Here is a 22021-nt window from a genome sequence, read left to right as displayed (position 1 = left end):
CATCAGTGATTACACCCAGTGTTTTCAGTTAATTAGATTCTTGATGTGGGGAGGAAAGAGTTAAAAGAATTTGGGAATCCCAGTTCTGAGACAAGTCTTCATTACAAAGTCTTTTTGCACAAGATTTATAGATTTATTTTATTTGAAGAGTGAAGTGCCCATCTTCCTGATTTCTGAGTATTCACGGAATCCTTGAGCAAAATGTTCAGTTTGGGTAGCTACCATTAGTCCCAAGTCACCCTCCTCTGCTTGCCTTCTGTTCATAGGAAACTAGAAGACATGCCCTTCCTTGGTCATGGACCAAGGTCAGACGCTCTGTGAATGGAATTCATACTCATTCCATCATCTAGGGTTCTAGGTCCAGGGCTGTGGTTAATGCCGTAAGCACTACTGCTTGCTTAGGCCCACAGTATCAGAATTAAAGAGTACAAACAGAAATGCAAGATTCCTAGACTGTCAACCATGTAGGTCCCTCCTTCCTGTTTCTGGGGTCAGCCTGCATCTTCAGCCTGGCTGAACCCCACCCCGCCACCCCACCCTGCCCCCTTTCCTCTGAGCCACAAAAATAAAACATGTAGCTTATCAGCTAAGAAACTGGAAGTTAGGAATGACTGGGTTTATGGATTAGCACTGAATGTCTCTGAACCTCCCAGGTAAATGGGTACTTGGGGTACCTCACTCCCCCTGTTGATCAGTATTAAGAATGTACAGGGCTGAAGGAGTAGGTCGGTAGTAGAGTACTCGGCTAACATGCATGAGGCCCTGGGTTCAAGAATGGTACTAAAGAAACAACTCATCAGTGAACTTTTTAACCCAACAATACGTCACCTGCCTCATGTCAGCCTGATTTAAGACCAGTGCCCTTTAATTTATGACAGCTTTTTTAAAAAAGGCTATTAAGGTGTGTGTGTGTGTGTGTAAATCACAACACTGTATGCCTCTTAGTGGGACTGTGCAATATCAAGCAGTCCACGTAACAAGAAAGGTATTAGGGTAAAAGTACCTTAGAGACAGATAATGATACTGAATTATTTAGACATGGTATCATAAAGGCTGTTCTCTAAAGACAGTCCCATTGTGTAGCCCTGGAACTTGCTGTAGATCAGGCTGGCCTCGACTCAAAAAAGATCTGCCTCCCTCTCCTTCTGAACTCTGGCATTAATGGCATGTGATACCACACCTGGTTAAAAAGTGTTTTTATTTTGAATGAAAAAAAAAAAACCCAATAACTACTGACATGGTATAAGTTTCTTCTATGATACCACCTTCATTATTATTATTATTAATTATTATTAATAATAATATTATTATTCTGGGAAAATCATAGGCTGGCCCTTTATAACTCGCCACCTCAAAATCAAACAGCTTGCCTCCAGTGGGAGTTAGACTATCCCACAATCATCGGAGATGCCTCCCTCCCACATTAGATTAGATCCAGAGACCAAGATGACAGAATTCCCAGTGAGAATTCAGAGCACCAGGTACGGATTGGCCTTTGAATGGGGCTACAGAACTCAGATGGTAAAACACACACAGCATATCCTCCACGACAAGCTAAAACACCCTGTATAGAGTCATACCGCCACATTTGAATATTTCTAAATATAGTGTACATTTTGGGCCAAATAACTTGTTACATAATCTGGAGGTCTCACCCCTTAACCACTCTTACTTAGCAATTAGTAATTCTAAGGAAGTCATCAGCACCAGCTAACCGTTCAGATGCTCACCAGGGAACAGGTACTGGGCACGGATGAGTCAAATTTTGTTCAGTGTGCATGTAGGTAAAAACAACCTTAGCAAATATTTAGGTCACTGCAGATTTCTCTGCCACTTAGAAAACATCTTTCCTGCGGCAGCACAGTGTCTTCTGAACTGTACTTATGTGGCTGTGTCTTCAGAAAACAAAGCAGAAACAGCATTTTCAGCACAGCTAAGGGTCCCGATTTATCTTAGTGTATGGGTTTTTTTTTTCTGTTTTATTTTTTTAAGTGAGTTACAAATTATGTTCTTTTACGTTAGGATTTTTCAGGTATGCTATCAAGAGATCTGCAGAAAACATGTAAGGATTGCCGGGATCCACCTGAGTTAGCACTTTATAGCCATCTTGGATTGGGTTGCTACCGGGGAAAGGCTGCTGGGGTGGGGGGTGGGGGAGAGCTCCACCCGGACTGGAACCTGTATACCCCATTTTGTTATTTGTGCTGCCAACAGCAATTCAATTAGCCTTTGGGGCGATAAAAGATAAAGATTTATTGTACCCCATATACAACTGAAATCAGAATTTCACAGGCGGGTCACAGTCGTTAGAGACACTGTTCTCCTAATAAGCACCATATGGGTGTCTGCCACCATTCCTAAACACCCCCAAGCAGGCACCTCAAGCTACAGCCCCATTTAGATCCACTTGTGAGGTTAGGGTCAAAGCCACCGGTGGAAAAGCCCCTTCTCTGGGCCAAGGGTACCGTGGCTCTCTTCCTACCAGGAGTATGGCAAGTAGAGTTGAGGCTAACTGCCCCACACGAGAGAACGGAGTGTCCTATCATTTGTATACCAAGCCACAGCAGCTTTCTGACCTAGGAACAGAGTCAGACGTGCATGCGCACAATGCATGCATTGTGCCGCCTACAAGGGCCATGCTTTTGGCGGAGCATCAAAGCGGCTGCTTCGGTCTGCCGCGTCTGCGCACAATCGCGGAGCCCGGGTCGCACGGGGCGGGGTCAGGCTGGGGCTTTTCCTTTTCCCTTTTTAACTTTGCGTGGCAGTTTTGAGGGCTCGGGGTTTTGTTTTTTGTTTTTGTTTTTGTTTTAAACCAGGAAGCCTCCAGGAAGCCGGCCAGCCCTAGTCACTCTTACAAAAAGAACGGGGTCAGGCCCACGAGGAACACGCGGAACTGAACTCGCCGCGTGGAGGTCTCCCACTCCCTAACTGACCCGGGACCACAGCTGAGCACGTGGAGTCTGGAGGTCGCTGGGAAAAAGGAAAAGCTCTGGTGTGCCTGGCCCCTGCGTGCCCGGTCCTGCCCTGCCCCACTGTGTGCCTGCTCCACGAACCCCTACTTTGTCCCCCGCTCCGCCCCGCCCCACTCCGCAACCACCCTCCCCTCCCCCCCCAGTCCACGGACCGCTTCCCCACTCGGCAGGCCCCGCCCCGCTCCACAGGCCCCGCCCCTCCGCACGGGCGGCGCCCTGCGCGCCAGCTGCCGCGCTAAAATTAGCGTCCCGCGCGTGAGTTGGCGCCCGCAGGAATGCGCGCGCAGGCCGGGGCTACGCGTGCTGCACCAAATAAAGTCAAAGGCTCGTCTGGCGAGCGGGGCTCCGGCGCCTGGGGCCCCCCGAGGGTCACACGCGGCTGCTCGGGGCCGCCAGCGGGTGCTGGGGGGGATTTGCGAAGTTTACAGAAAGCTCCGGACAAACGCCGTCCAAATGTCATTCCGTTTTTGGAAACCATCATGCCGGGTTTTTAGGGCTGTGGCTATAATAAGCCAAATGTTCCATGCTGGTGCAGTAAACATGCGTGTCTAAGGGACATCCGTGTGAGCAGAGAGCAGATCCACGCTGGACCGTCTTCAAAGCGCGTTTAGGAAGCCAACCTCAGGACACGTCCATGCGGGAGCTCCCAAGTCCGATCAGGCACTGTATCAGCTGGCTGTTCACCCGGATGTACTTCAATGGTGGAACAGATTTAAACTGAGAATATATGTTTGAGGTGTTACACAGTTCACTTCTGGTTTTTATGAATTGTTCAATTTAACGCTCTGCAGTACCACAAAAAAGAAAAAGAAAAAAAAAACATTTTTTAAAAAAAATACCTGGAATCCCAGCACTGTGGAGGCAGAAGGGTCATAAGTTCAAGGCCAGCCCTGCATAGTGAATCCCTGTCACAGAAGGAATAAGGAGGGTGCGTATGATGACATTTCTCCCTCAGAGTAGATTGTGCCTAACCCAGTGAGGTATGGACTTCCCTCATGCAGGCGTGAATGACGTAATAGCTTGCCATTGCTTAACCGTCAGTTGTAGCACAGGGAAGGGACACAGAGTTTTGTGTCTAGAATCCTACTCACAACTTACCTGAAGACTCCGCTCAGGCCCTGAGAGGCAAGTGTGGTGGAAATCAAAGGCAGGGTGCCCACATTTTATCAAGGAATCTTGAAGGCTTCCTGGTTCAAACTTCTGGGAGAAAATTCCTGCTCTTTCCCTGTGGTTGTGTGTCTAGAGCCAGAGGCTGTTCTCATGGGAACACAAGAGAGTTCTGTGCTGAGAGCTGAAGTCTAAGTTCCCATGGGAACATACCTCTGTATGGCCCATGCTGCACACGGCAGCTGCCACATGGGGCTGGGAAATCTTCATAGACCATGAGCATCTCAGGGCACCCTGTACACTTGCGTGTCTTATTAAAACAACACAACAAAGCACCATGTATTCACCTCAGAGAAGGACAGTCTCCGTGACATGGTTCTGATCTTTATGTATCCATCCGAAAAGGCACTGGGTGCTGGGTAACACCAAATACACACTCTCCATTATTACATGAACGTGGCTAATAAGGAGTCCCCCCTGAAACACTAGAGAGCAGGGCTCCCCCTGCTGTACTCACTCCCAGGGAGCAGGATCCTACAGGCTGCCTCCTGCTGGGGGTCAAAGGGTATTTTTCAGTGGGTGTCAATACCATACTCTGTGCAAGCTTATTTCATCAATGACCTTGGGGAATAAATGACTTCATTGGCAATGAAATAACAATATGATCCACAAATAATGGAGGTGAATGTTTTTATAAAAATAACTCCTGCTCAGAGGTATCCATAGGCAGCCTACTGTTAAGCCAACAAGGCAGTCTACATCAGTTCATATATAACTTTAAAAGCAAGGACTGCATTTGTGTGGCTGTGAGGGATGGAGGATGGACACTGTATTTTAAAAAAAAAAATATTAAACAATGAAGCAATAAAAGTATATGGGGGCATCAAAGAACCCCTTCACTTAACTTCAGGGAAGATGTTGTGTTTGCAAACTTTCATTTCAGTCTCTTAAGAGTCAAACATCTTTGCCCTGGGGCCAATGGATCCATAAAAACCATGCAAAGTCATGAAGAGCTGGTCAACCACAACTTTGTAGCTTGAGGAGGAACTTAGTCAAGGTGTCGGTGGCAAACCAGGCCACCCAGTTAGTCACAGGTGCTTCTCTTGTGGTGGCTGCTGAGGTTGTGGAATGCTGGGATGAGGTGGAGACTCTCCATGGCCCAGATGAGTCCCAAACATTGAAGCAGGGAAGAGATGGCACGTTTAAGAACGGAGACCGGAGAGAACGCTTCCAGCAAACAGACATCTGCTCACCGTGTTTCATTTTTCACTCACTGGGTCACTGAATATTTCCCTCCAGGCACATGCTTCCTGGTAAAGAATGAGGACTGGGGAGATGACTCAGTTGCTAAAGTGTTTTCTGTGAAAGCAGGAAGACCCGAGTTGGTATCTTAGCACTCATGCAAAAAGCTGGGTGTGTTGGTACACAATGTAATCTCAGAAACAGGAGCATCTCTGGGCACATTGGCCAACGATTCTAGCCAATCAGTGGGCTTCAAATTCAGTGAGAAACTATGACTCAGATATAAGGTGGAGAGCCATAGAAGACACACAGCATTAACCTTTTGCCTCCACACACATATACAAGGATATGTACACTTGCATACACATATGTGTGTGCACGCACACACTCTCACACACACATGCTTACCCACATTCCCACCCACCCACACCAAGAATATGGGCTAGGGTCAGATGGCTTAAACTTACATGCTACCTTCCTCTCTTTCTAAACTTCTGTGTTTAGTCTTCTGAGAAATGGGTTAAGGATGCCTTACCTCTTGGGTTCATAGAGGGATTAATAGACAAAGTGAAATAGTACACATTCCATGATGCCTGCTGTACACATAGTTTAATGCTTGGTGACTTGATTAGGGAGGTGTGAAAAGAAACAGTGTCTTCAGGTTTTTACAGAAATGACAGTTCCTCGGCCACCCCTCTGGCAGTCCCTTCTCACCCCCCTGTTAGAGAGCCTCTGGACTCACCCCTTTCTGTCTACTTTTCCTCTCTGGCCATGTCATCCAGCATCAAATGTTAAAATCATATTTACATACAGACTTCCTTCAAAACATCCCTAGACTCAACTTCCGCCTCTGGTACCAACCAGACTATGCCCAACTACTTGTTCAGCATATCCAGTGAGCTGTCTAGTTGGCATTTTAAACTCGGCGTGACACATCCAAAATCGAGCTCCTGTTCTGCCTCCCTCTCTCCTTCCCTCAGTTTTCCCCATCTTTGGGGAAGTCAAGATCCCCTTCCCATTGCCTGGGCCATAGACCTTGAGGTGACCTTTCTTGGGGTTTTATCATAACGGCCCAGTCACTTAAGCACATCCTTGTGACAACACATCAAACATATATTCAGAAACCAGACATGGTGGCATAAACATGTAATTCTAGCTCTTGGGAAGTGGAGGCTAAAGGATCAGAAGTTCAAGGCCACTGTCAGTAATATAGCTAGTTCCAGACCGAACTGGGCTACATAAGACCATGTCTCAAGGACATAAGAAGAAAACAAACAACTCGTTCAAAATTGACCCGGTGGGAGCCACTGCCATGCCTCATCTAGAATACTACATATGCTTCAGAAGCCTTCTTCCAGGTTCTGCCCATGTGTCTACAGCTTATTCTCAAGTTCAAATTCCAAAGGTTTGGATGAACCTTTCAAATATGGGTCCTGGGAATGGAGTGAAGGCTCAGCAATGAAGAGCACTGGCTGCTTTTCCAGAGGACTGGGGTTTGATTTCCAGCACCAACCTGGTGGCTCAAAACCATCTGTATCTCCAGTTCCAGGGGGCTCTGATGCCCTCTTCTGGCCTCCTTGGGCACTGCACACAAGTGATGCACAGACATGCAGGCAAAACACTCATACACATACAATAAAATTAACCTTTAAAAAATTTTAATGTAGGTCTGATCTTTGATTTTCTTTCTCCTTTATTAACATCCCTCTAGCGTCCTTTAAAAAAATATCTTTCAGTGTTAGATACAAAGGCTTACATGGTTTGCTACCTTCCAGACATGGTTACTGTCCTTGCTCTTTCCGTTTTAGCTTCATGGGCTTCCTTGTTCCTCAAATTCCCAAGTGTGCTTCTTCTTCAGGATCTTTGAGTACAGTCTCTACCTGGAATACTTTTTCTACCAAGTGCGTACATATTAAACTGTTACCCTTCGCTCTCACCAAATACCCAAAGCTGAGTACTTTATAAAGAAAAGAGTTCTATTTAGCTCACAGTTGTTTTTTCAGTTTGTTTGCTACAGGGTCTCACATATCCCAGGCTGGCTTTGAGCTCCCTATGTCGCCAAGGATGACCTTAACTTCTGATCCCTTGGCCTTCCTCTCCAGGTACTGAGATTATAGGCATGCACCATCACACCCCATTATGGGGTCCTGGGGGTTGAACCCAGAGGTTCAACCTAGACATGCATCCTAGACAGCATCCTATCAAGTGAGAAACATCTCCAGCCCCTTAGTTCACAGTTTGGAGGCTGGAAAGCAAAGATGGGCAGCTTCACTAGTTTGGCCTCTGTACCTCAGGTATAGAGGGACTCTTTTATCAACAGGATAGAAGAGCAGCCATGAAAAATGCACCCTGAGCCAGAAAGTAACACAAACACCATGGCTTGTTATTTAACTTGGTGTTATCCTACCCATCCAAGCTTTGCTTGAGTGATCACATCAGTGCTCCTTGTCACATGTAAGTTACAATCCAGGGACCAGTGTCAGGTCAACTCCCTTGATCAGTTCTCCTGTGACCTGACTGTGCTTCCAAACCCTCATGGGGCCTAAAGATACAGAGTTTTCTGAGATCCGGTTCTCATGGTTCAGCTGTAGTTGGAAGTCACTGGGTCTTGTGTGAGCAGGACCATGAGGTCCACAGCAAGTGCCAAGAGGTCAAAGGTTCCTGGAGAGGCTACAGATGTTCCTTGTGGCAAGGCTAAGAGGAACTGTCAGCGTGACCTGCTGTCCTTCACACTTGGCCTGATGGGAAGGCTGCATGGGACAGAGGAAGTGAGGATACAGAAAAAGAAAAGACTGGAAGTAATGGCTACCAGAGGCCGTAATGTGCTGCATGGGGAAGCTATGCAAGTGAGTGTCGTAATCCAGCCGTGCTCGGGGTTTCATGGGATTGTCAACACTGTCCGGCTGCTTTATAGTCCCTTATAAATATCTTTGTAAGGCACCACAGAGACACTGGGGAGATGGTCCCCTTGTCAGGAGAGAAGTAATAAAGGGTATGAGTGCATAGAGGAAAAGAAAGTAAACCGCCCTGGCTCCCCGGTCCCATCATGGAGGCTCCCATTCATCCAGTCCCCAGACCGATCCAGGGCATGAAGAAGGACTCAAATGCCCCCCCAGACCCAGGATCACCCTGTACTACTCAGTTCCCATGTACTATGTCTCCTTCTCCACCCAGGCCCAGGTCCCTGTTCTTGGAAAGCTTCTAGAAGGTTCCATAGTCCTTAAACCTTGGCTTTCATTGACTGCTTCCTTCTCTTGTCCCATGTTGCCAAGATATTGGGCTCCACCTCGGCTTGTCTGAGTTCCATCAGGTTACCTTCACCTCCAGGCCTCCTTTAGAAACGGAGACTCCTGTAAGTCCAGGTCCTGAGATGAGGACTTTTCTGCCTGCCCTGAGCTCCCTGTCACCTTGCACTGTCTACCTAATCTGACCCCATGACCTTATCTTGAATTCTTTTCTGAAGAACCCAAGACCTTTGGAGCCTAAGGACACATTCTCTCACCCCAGCATCACCTCTGAAGTCAATGTCCCAGGGCCTGTCCCAACCTAGTGAACACATCTGGTGTCACTGGATTAACTGGCATTTTCAAGAGAAAGAACTAGTACAACACATACATCTATACAGAGAGAGAGATTACTATTATTTTATATCCTTAAAGATCTATTTATGGGGCTGGAGAGATGGCTCAGCGGTTAAGAGCACTGGCTGCTCTTCCAGAGGACCCAGGTTCAATTCCCAGCACCCACATGGCAGCTCACAACTGTCTGTATCTCCAGTTCCCTGGGATCTGACACCTTCACACCAATGCACATTAAATAAAGTTAAATAAATTATTTAAAAAAAACTATTTACTTTTCTTTTATGTATGTGGGTGTTTTGCCCACACATATGTCTGTGCCGGGAATCGAATCCAAGTCCGCTGGAAGAGCAGCTGTGTTCTAACTGCCGAGCCGACTCTCCAGCCCCATTATAGTTTTTTGAGGCAGGGTCTCAATATGGAGCTCAAGTTGGCCTTTACCTCACTATTAAACCCAGGCTGGCTTCAGACTCAATGTAATTCTGTTGCCTTAGTCCCACAAGTGCTAGGATGAGAGGTGTGAGTCACCGTGCCTGGATCTTCTCTCACCCTCTTCGGGAGACTGAGGGGGCTCTCCCCATGGTGTGCATGTGGCGTCAAAGGGCAGTTTGCCGGAGTCAGTTCTCCCCTTACACCGTGTGCGTTCCAGGGGTTGAACTCAGGTCATCAGGCATGGGGGCCTTTACCCACTGAAACATCTCATGGGCCCTTTTTAATTTTTAAATATTTATTTTAAGTGTGTGTGTGTGTGTGTGTGTGTGTGTGTGTGTGTGTGTGTGTGTGTAGATCCCAAAGAGGCCAGAGGAGGGAACTGAATGCCCTGGAGCTGGAGTTACAAGTGGCTGTAAGTCACCTGATGTGGTGACTGGGAACCAAATTTGGGTTCTTTTTTTTTTTTTTTTTTTTTAAAGATTTATTTATTTATTATGTATACAGAAGAGGGCACCAGATCTCATTACAAATGGTTGTGAGCCACCATGTGGTTGCTGGGAATTGAACTCAGGACCTCTGGAAGAGCAGTCAGTGCTATCTCTCCAGCCCAGCTCCTTCTTTTTTTTTTTTTTTTTTTTTTTTTTTTTGGTTTTTCGAGACAGGGTTTCTCTGTGTAGCTTTGTGCCTTTCCTGGAACTCACTTGGTAGTCCAGGCTGGCCTCGAACTCACAGAGATCCGCCTGCCTCTGCCTCCCGAGTGCTGGGATTAAAGGCGTGCGCCACCACCGCCCGGCTCCAGCTCCTTCTTTTTATTTTTGAAATGTTTGGGGATTTTTGAGTCAGGGGTTTGCAGCATAGCTCAAACTGGCCTTGAACCCAGGACTCCCCATTGCAAGCACTCTAATTACAGGCAAGGCCCTGCACCTGGTAAGAGAGTTATTCTAAAGAATCAATTCACACAGGGATGCGGAGGCAGGTGAGTGGGCAAGAGCACTGGCTACATAAACATGCAGACCTGAATTCGAACCCCCTCCCCCCCCCAGCACTTATGTATAAAGCCAGATACGGCAGCTGCACACTCATCTGTAACCACAAGGCCGTAAGTGCATAGACTGGGAATTGGTAGGGTTTGCTAGCTGCCAGCCTAATTCCAAGTTTAGAGAGAGACTCTGTCTCAAGGGAATACAGTGGAGAGTGATAGAACAAGACACTTGGCATCGTCTTCTGTCCTCCATGTGTGCACGTTTACAATTAATACTAGTGGAATCTAAAAATAATAATAAATGAATAAATTTATATGCCTCCACAGAAGTTTCTATGTTTGACCAAATAATTGGACATTCTATCCTAGCCAAAATGACATAAAATTAATCATCATAGCCACTTTTCTGGGTGTCTTAGTTAGGGTTTCAATTGCTATGAAGAGACACCATGATCATGACAACTTTTTTTTAACTTTCTTTTTATTTATTCTTTGTGTCTTTCACATCATGCATCTCCGTCCCATTCATTTCCCATCCCTGTGCATCCTTCCTCTGCCCTTGCAGCCTTTCCCCCAATAAAACTTAAAAGAAAAAAGAAGGGGGAAAAATCTTCATGGAAGCTGTAGTGTGACACAGTGAGTCACACAGTAACCCCTTTGTCCACATTTCCTTACTTGCAAGTGTTCATTGCAGAGAATCATCGGTCTGGTTCGAGGCCTCTGGTTTCTGCTACTCTATCTATGTTGGACCCTCACTGCAATGCCTCTTGGTTTTCCTGCTGTTGCCCTGTGTTGTGGAAATCCTGCAGCTTTGGGTCCGCAGGACCAGTACCTTCACCTGTTCCAGCAGATCACAGATGGGGTGGGTGTTGGGGTGGGCCAACCCATAACCTTGGTTCTGGGCCTGGGTAGTTGCAGGGTTGGTCAGCCCCCTAGCTCTCCCTTGTCCTCACCACCAGGATGAGCTCTCCCGCATTGCCTTAGTGAGTTCACCCTTTGCAGTGATAAGCAAGGGGCAGGGCCAGCTCTCCTGTCCTCAGGGTCAGATCTCCCACGCTTACACCTTCAGGGCCAGCTCTATTGTGTTGCCCAGGCGTGGGCGTAGGAGGGATCACTCTCCTGAGTGCTGCAGCGGATGGGGGCAGGGCTGGCTCTCCTGCTGCTCTCATGACCTCAGAGCCAGCTCTCCCTACCTGCCTCAGGTGTTGATGGGGGAGGGGGTTGAAACATGACATCTCTCTCACACCCATGCCTGCACATGACAGGTGAGTAATGGCGACAGCTCTTCCATGCTCACAATATCAGGGCTGGCTCGCCCACACCTCTGCCAGAGGAGTTGGCCTCTAGTGTGCTGCTCATGAGAGATGCAGGGCCTGCCCTCCCAAGTGTTGCAGCTGGTGGATGGCAGGGGCAGCTCTTCCAGCCTTCTGACCTTGGCCAGTTCTCTCACCTGCCTCACGCATTGATGGGAGAGAGGGGTAGAGGGCATCTCTCCCCCGCCCATGGACCACAGCAACTCTTATAAGGAAAACATTGAACTGGGGTGACTTGCTTTCTTACAGTTTCGGAGATTCAGTCCATTATCATCATAGGGGGCGGGGCATGGTTGCAACATGCAGGCAGACTGGTGCTGGCTACATCCTGATCAGAAGGCAACAGGAAGTGGTCGCAGTGTCAAGCTGAGGAAGCTTGAGCAAAAGAGACCTCAAAGACCACCCCCACAGTGATAGACTTCTCCAACAAAGCCACACCTCCTAATAGTGCCACTGCCTTTGGGGGCCATTTTCTTTCAAGCCACCCCACCGGTTTGTTTTTATTTTTATTTTCTTTTTCTCCTGCCCTCCCGGTATTATGATCCCACGCTCAGTTCTGACACTTTCACGTTGCAAATCCGCAGAATACCTGGCTCAATAGATTTACTGTAAAGGGATCCTATTGGTTAGCATAGCTAAAAAGTCCACGCATGTTTAGGCTTTGGGTCTCACTTGTTTTAGGTTTCTTGTCGCTCTCCCTGTGAGCTGAGGGCGTGAACGGACCGAAGGAAGGAGTTCACCCAAGTCAAACTTGGGGAACCAGTGAGTGACTTCAGTCAGGGTCATGGGTGACTCTTGGGCAGCTGCACCACTGAAGAGTCCCCATCCTGAGTCAACCCTTCCATCTCCTATATAATCTGGCACAACCCTCTCCCCCACCCTCACCCCCACCCCCAAACAACAAACAAACAAACAAACAAACAAACAAACAAACAACCACACACAGCTCCCGCAGAGGGAGCAGTGACTGAAATGAGACAAGCGTCTTAGTGAGACCTGCTTCTCCAGAGAATATTAACACCACATTACCACAGACCCAGCCAGCACCGTATTGTTCTGTATTTCATTGCCATGATTGGGACCCAAGTTTTTCTGAAGGTCACCATGGCAACTGGGCTTAATGGTGGTGATGGTCATGTCACATAAGGAGAGAATGAACACTCTGCACCTGTGGTGCTTGTTTTCCGGAACATCCTTTCAGAATGGGGCAAGAGGGCTCTTATTTTTGATTGGCTAGGTCCTGATATTCTTCCCCGTGGCCAAGAGGATACTCTGCTCTGATTGGCTTGAGTATGCCCACGCTCTAAGAACCCCAGAACACGGAGATGGGACCGCCCTGACCCGCCTCTAGCTAAAGGTCTATGCTGGGACACAGGAGCGTCTTTCCTGCTGGAATCAGCAGCTGGTGAAGCTGAAGGGTGGACCGGCAGGCAGGAGGATAACTGTGGCGCTTAGTCAAACGCTGAAGCAGAGATGCTGCATTGGCCGACGTCAAGGGATCAAGGATGCCAGTGGGAGCTACTGGAAGCGTGAGCGTGACTCATAAAGAGCTGACGAGGGTGGCTTGGCAGGGACAAAGAATGAAGGAGGGATGTGCCACAAGGACATGTTGGGGCAGCCCAGAGAAGAAGGCTGCCTCCGAGATTCTAATCTATAATTTGTTTGTGTTTAAAAAAAAAAAAAACCAACAGTGGAGGTGACAGGATTCATATCTCAGCAAGCTGGTGATTGCTCCTCGGCCCCTCCCTGTCTACACATCTTCCTCTTTCCTGCCCTGTCAGGGTAGTCTCTGGCACACATCTGCCGCAGAGATGCCAGGGGAGGGAGGTTGGGCACCTTCACCGGAAAGGAGGTGACTCCTTGTACACACATTTCTCTCACACAAGGCACACCTGTTGGCGTGGTGGCCCGGTGTGGAGTGCACGCTTGCCCGCCAGCGTGAAGCCCACCCATTCGTTGGAATGTTTGAGAGTGGTTTATTTTTGGTCCTTCATCTCATGCATAGAGAAAGAAATGTTAGTGAGGACATGCCATGAGGTGGATGCTCTAAGGCTCTGGCCCTTTGGCCTACGGACAGGCCTGCCCCCATTCTTCCTTTGGGGCTCAGTAACCTGGGAGTCACAGGGGTCACCTGTTAGCATCATTCTCCGAGTGCCGCTGTCAGGAAAACAACATAGAGAAGTCAGCATGACTGGCCTGGGATCCCTAGATGGGGAAAGGATTTACACTCACAGCAATGGTATTTCTGGCCCATTGATTAGGCAATTTTGCTTTTATGAATCAATTATGGTGATGACTGTGCTGGGTAAGATGTGGAATTGTTCTCATAGAGAACCAAGGATTGTGAGCTTTAAAACGGGTGCTACCTAAGCACAGATCTAAGTATCCAGTGGAGCACGTCTACCTCCTTTCCCTGGCTTGCATTTGGGTTCCTTTTACCCTCCCTCCCTCCCTCCCTCCCTCCTTCCCTCCCTCCCTTCCTCCCTCCCTCTCTCCCTCATCTTTATCAGCTCTGTGTGCATGTGTGTGGAGGCCAGAAATGGTCATTGGATAGCTTCCTTTATCAGTCTCCATTTTAATTTTTAAGACAATCTCTCACTGACTCACCAGTCAGTGAGCTCCCAGGATCCTCCTGTCTGCGTCCCTGCCCCTGTACTGAGAGCACAAGCGTGCACCCCCATGCCTAGCTTTTTCATGTGGGTTCCGGGGATCCAAATCCAGGTTCTCTTGCTTTAGTGACCGAGTCATCTTCCCATTCCTGCATTTAGATTTCCTCAGAGGTTCCCCAGTCCCACTGAGCAAGCAGCAGAGTGATTCCACCATACACAGTGTCCAGTCATGTGACAGTACTGCTCACTTTCCATTAGCAGCCCCGTGAACAGCTGTAGGCTGGAGTTCCAAGTCTACGCAGTGCGCTAACAGGCACACCACACGGTGTTCTCTGAGGAAGCCACCAGTGGCCACACACCTGGACTCTGAAGCTGCCCGTCCAGAAGATAAGGAGAGTTTCACAAGTGTGTGCAGACACTTCTGAGATCCTCATAATAAATGGAGCCGTGATCTCATCTCTCATATATGTGTTGATATTTCTTCTTAGAGCAGGCAGAGGTCATTTCATAAATTACACATCTCGCTGATTGTGCTCCATGGATTGCCTCCTGCTATATAGCAGATATGGTAATTCCAATAATTGCAATTAATCATCATGGGGCTTTCATTCTGAAAGCCAAATAATAAGTTTGAAGGGGATCTGAAGAGTCTGGATGAGACGCCATGGAGACAAAAGAGGAAGGAAAAACTGCCCTGGGACAGACACACTGCAGGAAGTAGGGAACATGGACAGGCTGAGGAAGCAGGGGGCTGGGGCAATAACTCAGTAGGGCCGGTGGGGACCCAAGCTGGGAGCCCAGTCACTGACATAAGAGCCAGTCCCTGTGGCCCCTGTCTCTAACTCCGGTTCTCATGTGGGGTTGGAGACAGGGAGATCCCAGGGGCTTTCTGGTCAGTCAGTCTAGTCCATCAGTGAGCTCCAGGTTCTGTGAGAGACCCTTCCTCAAAAAATAAGGTGGAGAGCAATAGAAGAAGGCATCCATGTCAACTTCTGGCCTCCATGTTCACGTGCCCAAGCCCTTGTTCTCATACTCACAAGAGTGAAAGGGCAGGTGTTTGATGCAAATACGATGGGAGTTTAAGGATGCTAGACACCAGATGTTTCAAGAACTAATTCATTTAACAAGCATTTGTCATATGCATTCTATAGGTGAGACGGTGGGGATTTCAGCTTTGAGTTTTTAAGACCCCGCAGTCCTGTAGCCTGATGGAGAGATTAGCTGGGCAGGAAGGAAGGAAGGATGGAAGAGAGGGAGGGAGGGAGGGAGGGAGGGAGGAAGGAAGGAAGGAAGGAAGGAAGGAAGGAAGGAAGGAAGGAAGGGAGGAAGGAAGGAAGGAAGGAAGGAAGAACAAGAAGAAAAAGCAGAAACAAAAGTAGAGCCTGCTTGCAGGCGGTGGTGGCGCACGCCTTTAATCCCAGGACTCAGGAAGCAGAGGCAGGGGGATCTTCTGTGAGTCTGAGGCCAGCCTGGGCTGCATAGTGAGTTCCAGGATAGCCTGGACTACATAAAAAGACTGTATCCCAAAACAAACAAACAAAAAAACTACACTAAGGGGGAAAAAACAGAGCCTGCCACCAACACAAACAAAAATATCCCTTGCAAACCCAATTTTTTCTATAAACAAGATATGAGTGAGAGTTCTGAACTGATGCTTAGCACAGTTCCTGCCCGCCAAGCTCAGTCCACGTGGAGTCCTTGATATTGCATCATTTCCATACATTCTTCCTTCTGGCAGGCGATGGAAGCAACACGAGATAAAAATCAGAACTCAGAATCTGCTTTGAAAGTTCCACGAATGCTAAGTTACAGATCCAACCTCTGACAGCACAAGGGTGGCGGGTGGCCTAGTTCAGACGGGGTGTGTCGAAGTGGAACGGAAGTGTAAAATAAAAGATGGCTCCCTGGAGAGGCTGGAACCAAGTGGACCAAGAGAGCTATCAGGTGATGCAGAAATTAGCATCAAGGGGTTAGTTAAAGTTAATCAGTGCATAAGGCAGTGCAAACATGAGGACCTGGGCTCAGATCCTTGGTACCCATGTAAAAAGCCAGGCACGGTGGTGAGAGTCTATAACCTCAACCCTGGGAGGAGGGGTGCATTGACTTCATTGGCCAACCAGAGCTTCTGGTTTGGTGAGAGACCTTGTCTCAATAAAGAAGGTGGAGAGTAGGGGCTGGAGAGATGGCTCAGAGGTTAAGAGCACTGACTGCTCTTCCAGAGGTCCTGAGTTCAGTTCCCAGCAACCACATGGTGGCTCACAACCATCTGTAATGAGATCTGGCGCCCTCTTCTGGCCTGCAGTCATACATGCAGATCAAACACTGTATACATAATAAATAAATAAATCTTAAAAAAAAAAATTTAAAAAAAGGAGAGTATTAGAAGAAGCCATCAGACACTGACCTGACACACACACACACACACACACACACATTGATACACATCTGCAGTAGCACATGCACATACCACACATACTACATACACAAAGGAAATAGTACTGAGTATTTGGGGGATCAGGAAGGAAGAGTCTGCTCTATGCATAAGTTCAAAGTCAATGAGAGGTAATGGGAAATCAAATGTGAAGTGCAGGGTAAGGTGGACCTTCTCCAGCCAAGACTGGTGCATGGGTAAGGCACAGGACCCCATTGGTGGTCCAAGATGATGGTGGCATGTGAGGGAGCCCACTGTGGCAGACACATAGATAAAGGTTATGCAAAGAGCATGGTTGAGGCTACTGATGGGCCAGTAGATTAGCCCTGTTTTCAGGGCATAGTCTCAGAGTGACAGGGAAGCAGCGTGCAGGTGAGACCTCTGCACGAGAGGCTTCATTAGGCTTAGAGTCTTACCTTTACCTACTTAAGGATGTTGACAGGAAGGGGAGGGTCAGCGATGGTGACTCTGAGATTACGAGAGTGAACATGACACATGCCTGGGTAAGTGCTGTGATGCTAAGCTGGGACATGCCTTGGACTGACTCGAGAGCTTCTTCTTGCCCCCACTCCTAGGGCTCAGCAGGGATGGGTGGGTCACACCAAGTAGCATCCCATAGAAGATGAGGCAGGGACTGAGCCGGGAACTCCGGGTCCAGAAGACCAGGGGGTCCAGACTGGAAGATGCCACAGGGACAAAGCCAACACAGAGTTCATGGCCAGAAACCAAACAACAGTCTCTGCTCTGGATACGTGGGCAAGGGGGCCCTTTAGTCTTTCAGCCTGTGGGTCTGCTGCTGTGCGTATGTGCACACAGGTGAGGCTTGCCGGTTCCCTCCTCCCCTGACTCACTTACATAACATGCATGACACAACCACTCAGGTATCCCAGGTACTATGCTGTGTGCCAGGACAGAGGGAGTAAGGCAGGGACCAGGTCCTTAGAAAGTCCCCAGTCCACATGACAAGGTCTGATCCGTGGATAGACGCTGACCCAAGTAGCTACCTGGGCTATGAAATGGAGGGGCAATTGTGTTGAACTAGGACTCAAGAAGGTAGGGGGTGTCAAAGCGCTGTCCTGGTAATTCCCAAGAGGAACAGCGCAAGTGAAGGGAGGGGTCACGGAGGTCAGAGATGCCTATCAAAGGTCGATGCATTAGAGACTCTTTGGCTGTTCATGAAGTAGCCTTAGCCTGACCCTCAGAGAAACCAGTAGGAAACGGGGCAGAAGAAAATAAGTTCGTTCTTATCTTCCTGCTTCAGGATGAACCCATTCCACGGGAGTAATATTTCTCCATCTTCATTGAATTGAGAGTCCCGCCGGAACAAAACTGGGGGTGTCAGCAAGAGGATTTCCAGCTTGGGATAGTTGGGGTAGGAAGATCTACTCTGAATTTAGATGGCACCATCCCATGGGGATCCTGACTAAGTAAAAAGGAGGAAGGGAGCCAAGCGCCGGCCAGCATTCCTCTTTCTCTGCTTTCTGACTGAGTGTGATGTGACCGGCGACCTCATACTTCTGCTCCCACGTCATGGCCAAACTGCGAGCCAAAATAAACCCTTCCTTCCTAAGGGGCTTCTGTCACAGCAACCCAAAGAGCCAGCAGTGCCTAACACAATGAGCCTGTTTGAATATGGTGAAGGTCAGTCTTTCCTTCATTAACCTGTGGCCTAGACAGATAACAAAGCAGAGGGTAAGCCCAGGGCTTCCCTCAGAGGACATGGACTCCACACCAGGTCCTTGCCCTTACGTGTTCCCAGAGCTGGAGGCCAGGTCTCCAAATGTTCCGTTTCCTGCTCCTGGCATCTGGTGCATGATGGTAGAGGGGCCAGCAAGGCATAACATACTATATACACCGCATAACCACTATATCCCCAACACACATGTACAACACATCTCACACCTTCTACACACACACAATACACATATACAACACGCATACACATACCTCACACTCACTCCACCCCAACACACACATATTATACATAACACACATGCACACTTCACATCCACACATTACGTATTTCCCACCTTCCCACACCACACTCTACACATGCATATACACATAAGACACACAACACACACACTCCTCCCACACCCTCCACACATACGAATGCACCACACACACAACACATACACCTTGTACCTCAAACACATACACATACTACACACACATAAACTCATAACACAACCTTCCACATACTGTAATACCTATCTCATACTCCCATGTCCCCCATACCTTCCCTCCACATACACACATACATCACACACACCATACATTCATCCTACCACAGACCACACAATACACATATACACATACCACACACATACACTACACACACCACAATACACATCTCATACTCTTATACTCCACACCCACACGTGTACACACCTGCATCACACACATCACACAGACACACAGACGCACCTACCACATACACATACTATATACACACAACACATACATACACACATACACCATGTACTTACACGCATACACCATAGACATGCCCCCCCACACCCCACATGCACACATGACTAGGGAGGCCCAGAACAGCAGCCCAGAGGTAGATCTTGCAGGAGAACAGGCTCACATAACAGAGGCTCCTGACAGTGGGGATTTTATTTTACAATTTCCAAGTGCTAAGAGAATCCTATTTTTTTCCTTACAGGTTCAGAATTTACACACTGAGTGGCCTGCCCCCAGGCTGCCCCGAGGGCCCTAGCATGTCTGCAGGACCTAAAGCTCCAGATCCTGCCCCGGAGGCTTATAACTTGAATTTTCTATTTCTGAAACCCCAGTTCTTAGTAGCCAGCACTCACTCTGGGCTACACACTTCTGAGAAAGATTGCATATGTCAGCTGCTAAGTCACGTGCCCTTCAGCCTGACCCCTTCCCGAGGGTTGACAGAACTTCTGTGGGAGCAGATGAATGTTACTGTCATGGAGAGGCTGACATCCCTTGTAATGCCACCCAAGACTCGCCACAATCACCCAGAAGTGCAACTCGGTCCTGTCACTGTGAATCAGTGTTCCCGAAGCCCCTGGGTCTCCAAATACCACTGGTAGCAAATTAATGGAGCGTTGTCTCCTTCCGTTCAGCTCATCAAGGAACTGGCCCTGTGATGAAAATGTAGTTTAATTAAGATAATAGCTCCCATTTAAATAGAGCCTCAAAGCAAGAATTGAGTCTCTTCATTTTCTTTTTTAAAATAAGATTTATTTTATTTTTTTAAATTCTGTGTATATGCGTGTGAATTCACGGGGACCTTGGTGGCCAGAGGCATCATAACCCCTGGAGCTGGGATTATAGGTGGTTGTGAGTGATATGGGTGCTGGGAACCATCCTCTGGAAGAGGAGTGAGCACTTGTAACTACTGAGCCTTCTCGGCAGTCCTTAAAGCGTTGCTTTATCCCATCACTATCTCCGTGTGTGTTTGTGTTTGGAAACCAGAGAACCTGAAACAGTCTCCTTCACCTTCCGCCAAGTGAGTCCAGACAATCGACCTCCCATGGTCAGGCTTGGGGCAGGCGCTTTTACCCACAGAACCATCTTGCCTGCCCAATTCTCTTCATTTTCAAACCAATGCCACCTGTCACTCAGAGCCAGCCTTCAATGAATGGTGTATTTATTCCCATTTTAGGGATGGGAAGAGGGAATTTACTGCACATGGAAAAGAGGAGCAAGCCCAGAGCCCCAGGTCCTGGCTTGCACACTGCCCGCACTTGCTTAATGTCTGTGAGCTCCCAACAGCACACAAACATCACAGGGAAGAATGTTTCCCAGCATGCATTTAATGAATAGGGTGTCTTGTGTACTCGAAAAGCTGGAAATAGATCCTCACCGTGGAATGTGGAATGTGGAGTGGACAAATGGAGAATGTGGCCGTGCTCAGCAAGGCGGGACTCACCCCACACACAGCCCCACGCTGGCATACTCTCTGTGCTGTTTGGAAGCTTTCTTTCCCCCTAAGGCTCAATACATGGTGGTACAAAGAGCCTTGTGTTAAGATCTCAACACCACTATTAATATCCTGTGGCCCATTAAGCCCTGATCCCTTGGTTGGGGTTCTCCCAACATCTCAAGAAGGGAAAACTAGTCTGATGGGGGCAGGGAAGGGACTGGAAAAGGAAGAGAGAGAGAGAGAGAGAGAGAGAGAGAGAGAGAGAGAGAGAGAGAGAGAGAGAGAGAGAGAGAGAGCTCATTTACAGTCCTTGAGTCAAGAATTTAGAAACATGACCACAGCCAAAGTCTCAGAGCCCTCGTATCAAATGTTGTTATTTTTGGGTAGCTTGAAAATAAAGCTGGCTGTGGGATGGGCAAGGTGCCCCAGCGGCTGCTGCAAGAAGCAGGAGGGGGTAGGGCTTCTGTAGGAGAGGGTCATGTCACTCCAGGGGCAGCTGCCAGGCTGGCTCAGCCTATTGGCCTCCTCTCAGGAGAAACTGGGGCGCTTCACTCTCCCCGGGGTCAGCTCCCCCTGTGTGGGCTGTGGGGTGGTGACACTCCCCTCCAGTTTCCCCAGAGGCAGCTTGGCACAGTGTCCACCTAGATGACTCTGGGTGAAGAAACTTGGTGAAGACCAGCAGTCTCTCCCTGGGTGTGTCTTTCGTTCAACAGCTTTCCCATGACTGAGCGCCCCCTCTGTAGGAAATCTGCCTACAGGGGTATTTTTATGCTCCACCTGCACTGGGTGAAAGGGAACCCTGGTTTAAGATGTCACTGAGGAGGAGTCTCCTCTGGCCCTGCAGAGCTGTGTCCACGTCAGAACTGAGGTGTTTGGGAACACAACTCACTCTGTCTCTTCAGTCTCCATTCCTGCTCATTCTGCCTGGACGTGCCACACCACCACCACCAGCATGCACACACACACACACACACACACACACACACACACACACACACACACGAATAAATAATACACAAAATCCCATGTTAGTCCCAAGAACCCTTCCTTCTGCAGAGTACAGGGGACAAATGGAAGTCACTGGCCCTGGGCTGCTGGCACATTCGGTTCCCCAAAGGACTTCCTCTGCTCAGTGATTTTGTGTAGACATCACACAGAGCCAGGAGGCAGAACACAGCCATTTGATGTTTGGAGCCGAAGAGGAAGATGTGTGTCACAGACGTGACCACCAGGAAGGTGTTCTTCCAAAACTTGCTTTCTCAGGCTCTGGTGCAGTCCTGTATTCGGCCACCTGCAGCGCCTCTGCAGAAACAGATGTCCACTTCCTCTTCTGCTCCTGTCCCTTCCTGCTGGCTCGCTTCACTAAGCCTCCCAGGCTGGAGCTGGGCAGCTGCAGGGACTTTCCATTCCCTTGAGCAGTCACTGTCCTCATGACTGGGCCTGTGACTCCT

At 48.5% G+C, this 22021-nt stretch overlaps 1 long non-coding RNA gene across 1 annotated transcript; it reads left to right on the top strand.

Annotated features, from left to right (window-relative positions):
* Nucleotides 1-12789: 12789 nt before the first annotated feature.
* Nucleotides 12790-19902, top strand: LOC121829745 (uncharacterized). The gene is made up of 3 exons (XR_013051387.1): nt 12790-13155; nt 17928-18307; nt 19338-19902. It is a non-coding gene; the product is annotated as an uncharacterized LOC121829745 (long non-coding RNA).
* Nucleotides 19903-22021: the final 2119 nt, after the last annotated feature.

Source organism: Peromyscus maniculatus, chromosome 5 (assembly GCF_049852395.1).
Source record: "Peromyscus maniculatus bairdii isolate BWxNUB_F1_BW_parent chromosome 5, HU_Pman_BW_mat_3.1, whole genome shotgun sequence".
In the NCBI taxonomy this organism is placed as follows: domain Eukaryota; kingdom Metazoa; phylum Chordata; class Mammalia; order Rodentia; family Cricetidae; genus Peromyscus; species Peromyscus maniculatus.
This window is presented reverse-complemented; position numbering and strand designations above follow the sequence as displayed.